The sequence below is a fragment of the Sminthopsis crassicaudata genome, chromosome 5, assembly GCF_048593235.1.
Source record: "Sminthopsis crassicaudata isolate SCR6 chromosome 5, ASM4859323v1, whole genome shotgun sequence".
In the NCBI taxonomy this organism is placed as follows: Eukaryota; Metazoa; Chordata; class Mammalia; order Dasyuromorphia; family Dasyuridae; genus Sminthopsis; species Sminthopsis crassicaudata.
In genome coordinates this window covers 159,453,277-159,468,437 of record NC_133621.1, presented here as the reverse complement: position 1 = coordinate 159,468,437, position 15,161 = coordinate 159,453,277, and the positions used below count along the sequence as shown (strand labels likewise).

The 15,161-nt window shown below is 33.3% G+C and overlaps 1 protein-coding gene across 1 annotated transcript in view; it reads left to right on the top strand.

The window, feature by feature from the left end:
• Window positions 1-15,161, top strand: part of ELAPOR2 (endosome-lysosome associated apoptosis and autophagy regulator family member 2) — a 202,524-nt gene that overhangs the window by 95,129 nt on the left and 92,234 nt on the right.

Below are 15,161 nucleotides of genomic sequence, written 5' to 3'. Positions count from 1 at the left end.
AACCTATTCCAGATCTTTCTGAATTTTTATCTATTATAACAGACTGTCACTACTAGAATATTTTAATCTTATTTGAGGAAATAGAAAAAGGAGAGCAACAGCACAAGAGTGCTGATTATATATCTTCTAGTTACTTTTTTCAGAGTTTCAGTTTTAGAGGCCACCTAATCTAGCTCATACCTGAACAAAAATATTTTCTGTAGCTAATCCCAAAATTTGCCATTCATCATACCAATTCTTCAAGCAGATAATACATTTGGATCAAGAGTCATTACCATAGTGTTTTATTGTGAGCTATAGGTATAAGACAGTTGTGTAATGTCATCTTAGCAATTTCTGTGCTAAGATAGATAGTAATGCCATATTTATAGCAACATCCCTACTGTGGGTGAAATTCCAGACAATAATGGTGTTGGTGATCAGTGGACATTCAATAATCACGTTTCTATCAGATGTCTTAGTCTTAGGAATAACAGCATTGAAACAGTATCATTTTGGGACATGTTCTTAGGCCTTATACATCATAAAGGACACCACATGCTTCTGTTTATGGATAGTCTATTAGTTTATTTTAGAATGGGACATTCACCACATAGTAATTTCTGGATTCTGGTTTATTCACATCAAGCTTGAATATCTATCTTCCTAAGGGACTCTGAAAGTACAGATCTGCTCAGATTATTGAGTGGAAGGCATATTCTATTTTTTTTTTTTACCAGTAATAGATGACAATGGAGGCTTTTTGTTGTTGATAGATGTCAGTTTTTCACGTGATCATATCCTTGTCAACAAAATAAAATAAGTGCAGTTACTAGAAAAACAAGTGTGCAACCAAAAAGCCTTCAACAAAATTGAAATTCACTGTCAAAAACTACTCTGAAAATCACTGCAGGAATTATGCAATTTCAAGAACTGAAAATGGAAAAAACAAAAACCCAACAACAAAACAACAAAAAACCATTAAGAAGTTCAAAGGAAGTGAAATCATTGTATTGTATCTTATGTAACAAAGGGAATAAAAAAGTATAAAGCAGTGTTTGTAGACAGAGGAAGACAGTATTTATTGTGCTTAAATCATCAAGAGATGCAGATTATTCAATAAACTGCGTACCATTAACTATGTTGTCTCATCGAATTCTCTTAGTATGCGGTTCTGGAGTTGACTCTAAGGATCTCTAGTCCTTGGAAGACAAGAGAAAAGGGAAAATTTATAATAAAGAACTTTAGTCTTTTTAATAATACTAGAATCTTACTTAGACTACTACTAAACTGTTTTGAGCAAATATTTTAAAAATGAAGTAGTTTTTCACTTGGAGAGTTAGTCCCTTAAATACCAACTTTATTTAAAAAAATACTTTCAAGATGGTAACCTCCCATTTGTGCTACAAATATTGCTTTGTGTGAGTGGAAGTGAAATAAACATACAATACATTCTCAGTTGAGCCATCTTAGTGATTCATGTCCTCATCCAGGGTTAACTCTGGAAAGATTAGAGTTTAACTAATATTACTCTGCAAGAATTCAAGATAACAAATTATTAGATATATAACTTATTTAATTTAAGGCAGTTTTAATTGTAGAGGAAGGGTCTCCTCCATTTCCCAAAAGGCAGCAGACATCTCTCCTTTCTCTCTGAAGCTACACTGACACAAGACTCATGATGTTTGCAAAGGGAAGTGTTGGGATTGTTCCTCTAAGCACATGGTTCCATGCTGTGTTGATTTTCTCACACATGGAGGTCATGCTAATGGTATTGTGTAGGACAGATGCAGGACTCTCTTTCCCAAATTAAATAATCATACATCTTCAGGTACAAAGAAAGAGCATTTATTTAGTCCCTGTAGGGAGATCCCCAGACAGACATCTAGGAGTCTTCCCCACTCCCACCATGTGTTTGTGGAACCTAAGCAGCTTCCTTGTCTCAGGTTTAAATAGCAAAAGACCCAAGCCTTTTCATTGAATAGGCTAAAAGGAAATACCATTCTTGACCAATGGTCACCAATGTTGTCTGCTTTCTGTGGGTCACATCACTTCCTGTGGGTCTGACCTTTAGAGATCTAGGCCCAGAGATCATTTGATTTCCTGAAAGCTGAGGTCCAAGATCTCACCTTCTGGCTCAGGGTATAGGGATCATGAAACATAAGTCTAGTCTCATACACTGAGAAAATTTTACCTAACCAGTCCCATTTAGTATGGTCTATACCATTTTCTCTTTATTTCTACTTTATTTCTTCTCTATTTGTGTGTATGTGATTTGTTACTTGCTCTTTGAGTCCTTTTCCTCCAAAAGAACTTTCTGGAGTTTTTGATGTACCATCCCCTAGGAGAACCTCTCCTCTTTGTCTGGTTTGTCTGAACTTCTGCATTTTCCCTTTCTATGCCTATTTTCAGGTGGTGTCACTGGCTCCTCTTAAAAAAAATAAAACTAATCTCTAGGACCAGATTATGTGTATAAATTCTAATTCATTTATCCTTCCTACTGTTCCTCAAAGAAAATGGCTATGGTCCTTGGTATTCAAAGAGAACCAAAATGACATTGCGATTTTTGGGGTCAAAGAATGGTGTATCCAACTGTGGCTGATCAGATTATTCTGAGCTCAGAAAGTTCCTTCACAGGTTGGGCACAAATAGTCTGTTTCAACATTTGGAATGGTGATGTCTCTAAATCTGTGCATTTTCACGCAACAATATCAGAGGGAATGAAGGGCAAAGACAAAGACACCTTTTCCATGGAATTCACAGTTAGGACAGAGTCTGACTACTTGAGACAATCTCTGAGCCTCTGCTGGGTATCACTACAATGATATCATCTCAGAATAGTTTTGGTTGCTCTTCACTGATGCATGCTAACACTGCTCAGTGGTTCAGAATAGGGAATAAAGAATAATATCAATTATACAGTAATGAATTCATCTGAAGTTACTTGCCTTTTTTAAAGTGGCAAGGTACAAATTAGAATTACTTGAGTTGGAATTTATTTAAAGAACTAAGATAAAATGCTTACTATTTGTCAAGTACTTAGTACAGTATTTTGCATATAGTAGGTACTGAATTTTTGTTTCCTTTCTTTTTTCCTCCAATGCACATAGGTACATGCATATATACATACACACAGAGAGAAATGTTGTGGAATCCTTATTGAACATTAGCAGAAACAGATTTATAGATATATAGCTTCTTAAAAAAGCTGTATCCTTTGCAGAAATATTTTTCTACTTATAGAGGCATTTATTTAATATGATAATGAATAATTGAGGCTAGACTTTTAGTTAATGAATTTCCAGCAATTATACCTGACATCCTATCTAGTTTTCTACTTAGGTCATCTTGTTATCATCTTGCTATCTAATCTTAGAAGATATCTTAATGGGTGGTTGAGTAAGCATTTACTACCTAGAAATAACTGATTATAGACCATATTTAATGTTCCAGTTATCTGTTCACCCTGACCATCTTCTTTCCATCTGCATTGTTGTTCTACATATATTTTCCCATTTGTTCTTTTTTTTCATTATTCTGAGGAGCAATAAATTCTGCTCTAGCCTCTTATTTGAACTCTGTTTGAACTTTTATATTTCTTTAATAATATTTTAATTTCCCAAATACATGCAAAGATAGTTTTCAGCATTCACCTTTGCAAAACCTTGAGTTCTAAATTTTTTTCCTCCTCTCTCTCCTCCCCAAGAGAGCAAGCAATATCCATTTTAGGTTAAGCATGCACAGTTCTTCTAGACATATTTTTACATTTATCATTCTCAGGAAAACAGATCAATAGAGAAAAAAATATGAGAAAGAAAGAAAAAAACAAGCAAACAAACAACAGCAACAAAAAGGTGAAACCACTATGCTTTGATTCAGCCTCCATAATTTTTTTTTTTGGAAGTGGATGACACTTTCTATTACAAATCTATTGGAACTACCTTGAATTACCTCTTCACTGAAAAGAGGTCCATCACAATTGATCATCACATCATCTTATGTACCATGTTTTCTTGATTCTGCTCATATCATTTAGCATCAGTTCATGTAAATTATTCCAGGCTTTTCTGAAATCAGCCTCCTCTTCATTCTTATAGAACGATAACATTCTATTACTTTCACATACTGTAATTTATTCAGTGACTCCCCAGTTGATGGGCATTCACTCTATTTTCAATTTCTTGCCATTATAAAAGGGCTGCTACAAACATCTTTGCACATTTGGGTCCTTTTCCCTCTTTTATGATCTCTTTGGGAGATAAGCTCAATAGAGACCCTGCAGGATCAAAGGGAATGCAAGTTTGATAGCCATTTGAACATATTTCCAAATTGCTCTCCAGGATGGTTGGGTCAGTTCACAACTTCTAACAATGTTCGAGTTTTCTCACATTCCCTCCAACATTTATCTTGATCTTTTCCTGTCCTCTTTAGCCAATCTGAGAGAAATGAAATAGTACCTCAGATTTTTTTTAAATTTGCATTTCTAATCAGTAGTGATTTACAGCATGTTTTCATATGACTAGAAATAGCTTTAATTTCTTCATCTGAAAATTGTCTTCTCATAAATAGTGTGTCCTTATCCCAGAAGCTGGAATCTTTAGATTTATCAAACACAAGATTACTATAGTCAATGACTATTATGTCTTGTGAACCTAACCTATTTCACTGATTCACTATTTTATTTCATAGCCAGTACCAATTTTTTTTAGCTTTTTCTTTCCCCCCTTTACTGTTTTATTTTTCTGATTATATATGTATACTTTCTTTTTAAAAATGCATGTTTCTTTATGAATCATATTGAGAGAGAAAAATCAGAACAAAAGAGGAAAAATCACAGGAGAGAAAGAAAAACAGAAAAAAAGAAGTGAACATAACATGTGTTGATTTACATTCAATCTCCATAGTTCTCTTTCTGAATGCAAATGGTAGTTTCCATTCAAAGTGTATTGGGATTGCCTTGAATCACTGAACCACTGAGAAGAACCAAGTCTTTTATATTCCATCATCACCCAATCTTGCTATTGCCAGATACAATTTGTTCTTAGTTCTGCTTGTTTCACTTGGCATCAATTCATATCTTTCCAGATTTTTTAAAAATTGGCTTGTTCATCAATTTTTTTTATTGAATAATAATATTCTATTATCTTCACATACCACAACTTATTCAGCCATTTTCCAGTTGATGGGCATCTATTCATTTCTAATTCTCTGCTATCACAAAAAGAGCTGCTACAAACATTTTTGTACACGTGGATCCTTTTTCCTCCTTTATGACTTCCTTGGGTTACAGATCCTTAGTGGTACTACTGGGTCAAAGGGCATGCAGATTTATAGCCCTTTGGTCATAGTTCCAAATTGCTCTCTAGAATGGTTGGATCATTTCATAACCACCACCAATAATGGACATATTAGTGTTCCAGTTTTCCCACCTCTCCAACATTTATCATTGCTCTTAACCAATCTGAGAGGTGTGAGATGGTAATTCAGAGTTGTTTTAATTTGCATTTCTCTAATCACTAGTGATTTGGAGTGTGAAGACTGAGTTAGTACCCTGGATGCCTTAGAATCAGCCAGATTCAGGATAAGCAAAAGTCCTTGGTCTTTATTCTTGGTCTTTAGGGGTAGAAGTGAAGGGAATGGACGCAAGCTCTCCAGGACCTCTCTTCTCGTCTACCTCCAAAATGACTCTGACTTGTCTTACCCCACCTCCTAATCCCTCCTACGATTATTTGTATACACCAAAAGAGTGAGCCAGCACAGAATAGTGGGAAGAGCCATTTTCCAAGCATATTCTAATATATTGTCCAATCAGTAATTAGCCTTAAGTGCTCGATTGGCTGATTGCAGTGGATCAACTCAGTTTCAGGCCTTTATATTGGAGCATTTTTTCATATGACTATAGATGACTTTAATTTCATTTTCTGAGAATTGACTGTTTATATCCTTTGGGGCATGACTTGTATTCTTAGAAACTTGACACAGTTCTTTATATATTTTATAAATGAGACTTTAATCATAAATACTGGCTGTAAAATTTTTGCCCTAGTTTTGTATTTCCCTCTTAATCTTTTGTGCCAGTTTCCTTTTATTGTCCTGCCTCAGTTTCCCTAATTGTTCTGCCTCAGTTCCTTGAATTGTTCTTCCTTAACCCCCTGGTTGCAATCCCCCTTTTTTGTTCATCAGGGCTGAGATAATTAGGGCTGTAGAGACCTAGCCATTCTGGCATTCCAAAAGATAAGACTCCAGATATCCTATCTCAGATACCTAATTAACATCCTCTACCTCTATCTCTCCATATTTCTTGGCTCTAGTTTGATTACATCCTTAATTCCCAATATGTAAGGATTTATGGTCCTTAACCCCTACCCAATCAGAACCAGATTGATGGTCCATCCCTGGAAATTCTTGCTCTCAGTGTTCAGACACCACCCCCTGCCTTTGTCTCCCTGATCTTGGAGCCACATATATAATCCATTGGAAATTCACATTCGACTGCTGCTGTTGCTGAATGCTTTGAGACATCAGTCCTGAGACCAAAATATATCCTTTGGTCCCAGAAAATCTCTTTCTTTCAGAAATCGAAATAAAATATTAAAAACTTTCTAATCTCTATCTTGCCTCAGTTTCTCCAGCATTACAAATCTTGTTTGCATTGGTTTTGTTGATTAAAAAAATACAAAAACTTTTTAATTTAATGTAATCAAAGTTGTTCATTTTGCATTTCATAATGTTCTCTAGTTCTTCTTTGGTCATAAATTTCTCAAAAGATCTGACAGGTAAACTCTGTCCTGTTCTCCTAATTTGCTTATGCTATCACTTTTTACATCCAAGCCATGTACCTATTTTGACCTTTTTTTTTTTGGTATGGGGTGTGAGATGAAGGTCTATGCTGAATTGCTAACATATTATTTTTCAGTTTTTTTCAGCAGTTTTTGTGAAATAACAAATTCTTAACACAGAAGCTGGAGTTTGGGACTATATCAAATACTAAATTATTATAGTTGCTGATTATTGTGTCATGTATATCTAAACTATTCCATTGATCTACCACTCTGTTTCTTAGCCAATACCAAATGGTTTTGGTGATTGCTACTTTATAATATAGTTTTAGGTCTGATACAGCTAGGCCACTTTCCTTTGCCTTCCCCCCATTAATTCCCTTGATATTCTTGACCTTTTGTTTCTCTATTGAATTTCGTTGTTATTTTTTCTAGCTGTATAATTTTTTTGGCAGTTTGATTGACATAGCACTGAGTAAGTAGATTAATTTAGATAGAATTGTCATTTTCATTATATTAACTCACCCTACCCATGAGCACTTGAAATTTTTCCATTTGTTTAATATCTAACTTGTGTGAAAAATTGTCTTGTAAATTGTGTTTGTATAGTTCTTGGCTTTGTATTGGCAGGTAAACTCCTAGATATTTTATATTATTTACAGTTATTTTAAATGGAATTTCTCTTTTTTACCTCTTGCTGTAGGACATATAGAAACGCCTATGATTTATGTGGGTTTATTTTATACCCTGCAACTTTGCTAAAGTTGTTAATTGTTTCTATTAGTTTTTCAGCTGATCCCCTAGGATTCTCTAAATATACCATCATCTCATTTGCAAAGAGTGATAGTTTTGTTTCCCCATTACCTACTCTAATTCCTCCAATTTATTTTTCTTCTCTTATTGCTAAAGCACATTTCTGGAACAATATTGCATAATAACGGTGATAATAAGCAGCCTTGTTTCACTCCTGATCTTATTAGGAATGCTTCTAGCTTATTCTTACTCCATATAATGCTTGCTGATGGTTATCATTTTTAGGAAAACTCCATTTATTCCTATGCTCTCTGGTGTTTTTAATAGGAATGGGTGCTATATTTTGTCAAATGCTTCTTGTGCATTTGTTGAGATAATCATATGATTACTGTTAATTTGGTTATTGATGTCGCCATTTATGCTAAGAGTTTTCTTGGTATTGAGTCAGCTCTGTATTCCTGGATAAACCCCACTTGTTCATAATGTATTATCCTGGTGATAAATTTCTGTAATCTATTTGCTAATATTTTATTTAAGATTTTCCATCAATATTCATTAGGGAAATTGGTCTATAATTTTCTTTCTCTGTTTTGGCTCTTTCTGATTTAGGTATCAGCACCATATTTGTGGCATGGTAGGGTTCCTTATTTCCCTATTTTTTCAAATAGTTTTCTATAGTGTTGGAATTAATTGTTTTTTAAATATTTGATAGAATTCACTTGTAAATCCATCTGTTCCTGGAAATATTTTCTTAGGGAATTCATTAATAGTTTGTTTAATTTCTTTTTCCTAAAATGAGACTATTTAAGTATTTTGTTTCCTCATCTGTTATTCTGGGCAATCTATGTTTTTGTAAGTATTCACCAATCCCACTTAGATTATCAGATTACTGGCATATAGCTGTGCAAAATTTCTCCTAATTATTGCTTTAATTTCTTCTTTATTGGGAGTAAATTCACTGTTTTCATTTCTGACTGGTAATTTGGTTCTCTTCTTTCCTTTTTCTCATCAAATTAATAAAAGGCTTATCTATTTTGTCGGTTTTTTGATAAACCAACTCTTAGTTTTTTTTTTTTATTAGTTCAATAGTTTGCTTTCAATTGTAATCTCTTTGATTTTTCAGAATTCCAATTTGATATTTAATTGGGGGTTTTAATTGTTTTTTCCCTAGCTTTCATAGTTGTATGCCCAATTCATTGATCTTTTCTTTCTTTTATTTTATTCATGTAAGCACATCAAGAGATATAACATTTCCCCTAAGAATTGCTTTTGCTGCATTCTATAAGTTTTGGTATGTTGTCTCATTATTGTCATTCTCTTGGATGAAATTATTGATTGTTTCTATGATTTGTTGTTTGACCCACTAAATCTTTAGAATTAGATTATTTAGTTTCAAATAAATTTTTGGGCTATTTTTCTATGGCCTTTTAGTGTATGTAATTGTTATTGTATCATGATCTGAAAAAGATGCCTTTACTATTTCTTTACTATTTCTGTCTTTCTGCATTTGATTGTGAGGTTTTTATGCCCTAATACAGGATCAGTTTTTGTGTAAGTGCTATGTGCAGCAGAGAAAAAAAATATATTCTTTTCTATTCTCAATTATTTTCTTCAAAGGTATATTATACCTAACTTTTCTAAAATTCTATTCACCTCCTTAACTTCTTATTTATTTTGTGCTTAGATTTATCTAATTCTGATAGAAGGAAGTTGAGATCATTCAATAGTATACTTCTGCTATCTATTTCTTTTTGCAACTCACTTAACTTTTTCTCTAAGAATTTGGATGCTGTGTCACTTGGTGATAAATCTCTAGTATTGATATTACTTCATTATTTATGGTACTCTTTAGCAAGATGTATTTTCTTTTCTTATCTCTTTTAGTTGGGATATATATTTTTTCTTTTGCTTGATCTGATCTTGATCATGGTCCTTGCTTTTTTATTTTTTTACTTCAGCTGAAGCATAATCTATTCTTCTCCAGCCTTTTACCTTTACTCTGTATATATCTCTTTGCTTCAAATATGTTTCTTATAAACAATATATTGTAGGATTTTGGTTTTTCATTCAGTTTGTTGTCTGCTTCCATTTTATGGGAGAGTTTTCCCTATTCCCATTCCCATTTAAGATGATTAACTCTGTATTTCCCATTATTTTAATTTTCCCAGCTTATACTTTTTTTCTCCTTTTACCCTTTCTCTCCTCACCAGTATTTTGCTTCTGTCTACCACCTTCCTCAATTTTCCCTCCCTTTTTTAGTATCCCTTTTCTTATTCTTTTTTCCTTCTACTTCAATCTTTTCCTTCTATTAGCCTTCTCTCTTCCTTTCCCCTTTCCCCTCCTACTTCCCTTTAGAATGATTCATTTCTATACCAAACTAAGTATGTATTTTATTCTCTCTTTGAGTTAAATCTGATAAGATTAATGTTCAAACAATGCTCATCCCTCTCCCTTGTTTCACTCAACTATTAATAGATCTTTTGTGCCTTTTGTGTGACATAATTTACCCCATTTTACCTACCCTTTGTTATTCTCCCAGTACAATCCTTCTCCCTCCAATATCTTTTTTTATATCAACACATTAAAATCAACTTCTAGTCAACTTATAACTACACTCTCTAGGAATACCCTTTCTAACTGCTTTGACAAAGAGACAGTTCTCAAGAGTAACATATATTATCTAGTCATGTGGGAATGTAAACATTTTAATTTTTAAAAAACAGGTTTTTTTCCCCCTTCCATTGACCTTTTATGCTTCTCTTGTATTTGGAGATCAAACTTTCTGTTCAGATCTGGTCTTTTCAATAGAAATAATTGAAAAATCCCTATTTAATTGAATGTCTGTCTTTCCTCCTGAAAGATAATGCTTAGTTTTTCTGGGTAATTAATTCTTGGAGTTAGTCCAAGTTCCTTTGCCTTCTGGAACATCATATTCCCGGACCACTGAGCTTTTAATGTGGAAGGTGCTAGATTCTGGGTAATCTTGATTGTAGCTTCTTGATATTTGAATTATTTCTTTTTGGGTACTTGGACTATTTTTTTTTATCTGGTAATTCTAGAATTTAGCTACAACATTTCTTGGAGTTTTCATTTTGGAGTCACTTTCAGGAGGTGATGGGTAGATTCTTTCAATGAATATTCTACCCTCTGATTTTAGAATATTAGAATAGTTTTCCAGGAATGATTTTTTGAAAGATGTTGTCCAGAGTGTTTTTTTTTATAATCATGGTTTTCAGGTAGTCCAATAATTCTTAAATTGTCTCTTCTGGATCTTTTTTTCAGTTCAGTTGTTATTCCAATGAGGTATTTGATATTTTCTTCTATTTTTTTATTTTTAAAAATTTTTGTTTGACTAATTCTTGATGTTTTATTGAGTCATTGATTTCCATTTGTCCAATCCTAATTTTTAGTGAATTATGTTCTTCAGTTAGCTTTGTTAATCTCCATTTGCATTTGAGCAATTGTACTTTTTTCCTGTCAAATGATTTTATTTTTTATTTAGTTTCCCCTTTTTTATTAAAGCTTTTTATTTTCAATATATATATATATGTATACATATATATATATATATGGATCTTCAATATTCACCCTTACAAAATCTTGTGTTCTAAATTTTTCCATCCCTTTCTCCCATCTTCTCCTCTAGATGGTCAAGAAATCTAATATATGTTAAACATATGCTCTTCTATACATATTTCCACAAATATCCTGATGCACAAGAAAAATCAGATCAAAAAGGAAAAAAATGAGAAAGAAAATAAAATGCAAGCAAACAACAGTAAAAAGAGTGAAAATACTATGTTGTGATCCATACTCAGTTCCCACAGTCCTCTCTCTAGATGCAGATGGCTATCTTCATCACAAGACCATTGGAACTTGGCCAATTGTACTTTTAAAGGAATTGTTTTGTTCAGTGGATTTTTTCCCCGTTTCATCAAATTTATTTTTTAAGTAGTTGTTTTCTTCAGAATATGTCTTTTCTATTTCACCAAATTTACATTTTAAGGAGTTTTCCTTCAGTCAATTTCCAAGCTGTTGGCATCCCCCCTCCAATTTCCTAATTTTTTTTTTTTTTTTGCATAGCTCTCATTTCTTTCCCCAATTTTTTTTAATCTCTCTTTTAAGATCCTTTTTGAACTCTTCTAAGAGAGCCTTTTGAGCTTGAGATCAGTTCACATCCTCTTTTGCAGCTTCACCTAAAGGCATTTTTGGCTTTGCTTTCCTCTTCTGGGTTTATGCTCTGATCTTTTCCAACTTCACAATAGCTTTCTATAGTCAAAGCTCTTTTTGCTTTTTTATTCATTTAAAAAGTTGAAGTATGTTTCTAAGGCATAAGGGAGATTGTTTCAAGCATTTTTTCAGGGAGACAAGGGCCTCTCAGTGGCTGCTCTGGGGCCAGTGGTGCTAAAGGCTTTCTTAGTATGCTGGGTGGGTCTGACCACGTCTTTCCTGTGATGCTAGGGTTTGGGGGCTCTAGGAAAGGAGCTGAGGGGAAAGGGAGTGAGAAAAAATTGGAACACAAGGTTTTACAAGGGTGAATGTCGAAAATTATCTTTGCATATATTTTGAAAATAAAAAGCTATTTTTTAAAAAGAGATAATAAGAAGGGGAGGGAATGTGGGTTTCAAAAGAAAAGACCCACGGGAATGAGAATTTGGGTAGGGGCAGGGTAGTATAAGGATTGGTGATAATACATTATACTATAGGTCATTAGAGGATGAGGGATTCAGTGGTATCCCTTCTCTGTGGGATGCTGGCACTCTGGGGGAAAGATATTTGCTTTATCTATTTATTGTTTTATTTAACCCCCCCAACTTTTTTCCATCTATAGGAAAGTTTCTTAACTGTGGATTGTAATCATATATGATGTCATGTAACTAAATATTGGATATATTAAATTATGATTTATTGTCAGTAAATGTTTGATTTGTATACTTATTTTGTATAACTGTGTATCTGGAGTCATGTAAAAATTTCTTGGGCAAAAAGGGATCACGAGTGGAAAAAGTTTAAAAAGTGCTAATCTATATCAAACTGTAGTTTGGGACTGAGTAATGCTTTTGAAGAGGTTTTCATATTAAAAATATGAAAAACTTAAAAGACATTTATCACAGCCACAATAAATGGCTCAGGCTAAATCAAATATGATTAAAAAAGTAAATCAGATATGATTAAACAAGATCCTTTGAATGGAATAGATTTTTAAAGTTGGGGAGAAGTAAGGATAGGATTTAGGGAATTAGAGAGGAATTAGATAAGGATCTAATTCAGAACAAACTTGCATGTGCATTGTGTCTAGGTGAAAAAAAGAATTGAGTCTTTCTTAGATATGCCAATCAAGACAGTCTCAGGACTTGGAGTTGGCCTAACTCTGTGTGACTATGGAAACTAGATGTGTGCATTAAAATTCTGACAGTGGAGGCAAGATGATTGATTAAAGTTTCTGTTCCATATCACCTTCTAGTGGCCAAACTATGCAGTCCCAATAGTGCTTATTGGGAGTTACATTTTAAGGAGTTTTCCTTCAGTCAATTTCTGTGCTTCCTTTTCCAAGCTGTTGGCACACCCCCCCCCCAATTTCTTAATTCTTTGCATAAACAGAAGACTTCTGTTCAAATGCTCCTTTTGATGCTTATTAGAGTATGAGCTTAGCAAGTTATTTGACCTCTAAGTCCCACAGGCAACTCTTTAAAATGATAAACTTCCAAGAAGTTGCCAATATGGTGGAGCATCCAGAGAAAAGGACTTATCCCTAGAATTTAGGGCTGCTTGATGCCCTCCAAAGAGAGGAGTTCCCTATAACCATGAAATCCCATTTCTTCTTTTCCTTCCTGAACAAACAAAAACCTCGTTAATAAGTACAGAGGGAAAAATAGCCCAGCTTTTTATTTATTATCCAACATATGAAACATTGCTGAAAATAGAAATCAAAATTCTGTACTGATTTCCCCCTAATTTTCTGAGGTTATGACTTTTGATGCTCATGATTGAGTTTTGGAAGTTATTTGTATAATTTGTATACAGTTTGTATATTTATGTAAATTTGTATATTTGAATTTTTTTTCCCACAGGGAAAAAAAAAGGTTTATTCACATTCAGAGAAGTATAACAGGAAGGGAAATAGGCAAGAAAAGATAAAAAGAATTTATTGGGTGCTTACTGTGTGTGGCACTAGAATGTGTGCACTCCAAAGTGGTCTGAAAAAGTGATCCAAGAACACTCTCAAGGTTTCAGCATGGCGTACAGCCACAGTTGGACACAATCTAATTAAACTAACATAGTGATGTCATTTTGGTCCTCTTCAAGAAGGAAGAACAACAATATAATAAGCTCTATAATACAAATGAAAGCAAAAAGACAAACACATTCCTCAGAGAATTTATCTTGTAATAGGAGAAGAAAATATAAAAAGGAGATGAAAAGTTGAGTTGAATACAAGAGGAAGAAGGTACCTATATAGGGGCTTGATAAAAAAGCTTCTTGAGTCAGATAGAAAATGGGAAGGGAATGAAGTATGGCTGGCTTGCTTCTAGCTTCCAAAAAGGTAAGTTCTTAGAAAGAACTTATCAATGGGAGAAGAGAGTCATGTCTGAGAAATGTTTCAGGGTAAGAAAGCCCAGGCACTGAGGGAGGTTCCAGTAGGAAATGACATTATTGTACATTGTTGGTGGGATTTGAGATTGGTTTAAACTTTTGTGAAGAATACAGTAGCATAGATTAAGGGTTACAAAACTGACTATTCCTTTTTATCCAACACCTCTATTGCTATGTTTTTATCATAAAGATGGCATGAAAAGAAAAATCATACTATAATTTTTATAGTTACTTTATTTTAATAAAAAAGAAAAGAAAATTAATACATCTATCAATTGGAGAATGACAAGTATTAGGATAATAAGAAATTATCAAGTCATCAGCAAGTATTTATTAAGTGTCTAGTACATGGCACACATTTTACTATGTCTTGAATACTGTCAATAATAATGAAGAGCAGAAAGAGATAGGGAAAGACTGCTATGAAGTGATGGAAAGTGAAATCAGTCCCCAAATAGCATACACACTGACTACTACTGTATAAAGAAAAAAACGAAAGCCAACAGTGATAAAAATGCACATGGAGTTCGAAGGTAAAAGAACAAATACCTTTGTTATTTATTAACTCTTAAAAAATCCATTTTGCTAAAATGAACAGTTTTATAATTTGGTGATTTTTCTATATGATTTCATTATGTTCCTATTGTTTGTTTGATCATTTTTATTTATGTAATAAAGTTGATAATAAAAGTAAATTAGTACTAGCAGCAACATCATTTCTATAAGTATAGTACTTTTTGGCCTGTAAGTGGTGAGAATTATTATTTTGATTACCGATAATGTAAGATTTATTTCTCTTTAGTGTTTAGTTAAACATAACCATTTCTTTTCTTTTCTATAGAAGAATGATTTTTAAGTTAGGGCCCAATTTTTCCTTCTCTGAGGCCAGTGAAGATGGTTTAGGGACTTCATTTATTTAAAAAATGTTTCAATTAGACAGAGTTTTTGAGATCCAAGAATGAGTAATACCATATTTACTAACATAGTTCTTTCCACACAAACATCTCAATAAATATTTGTTGAATGAATGAATAATAACAACGTACCAAATCTAAA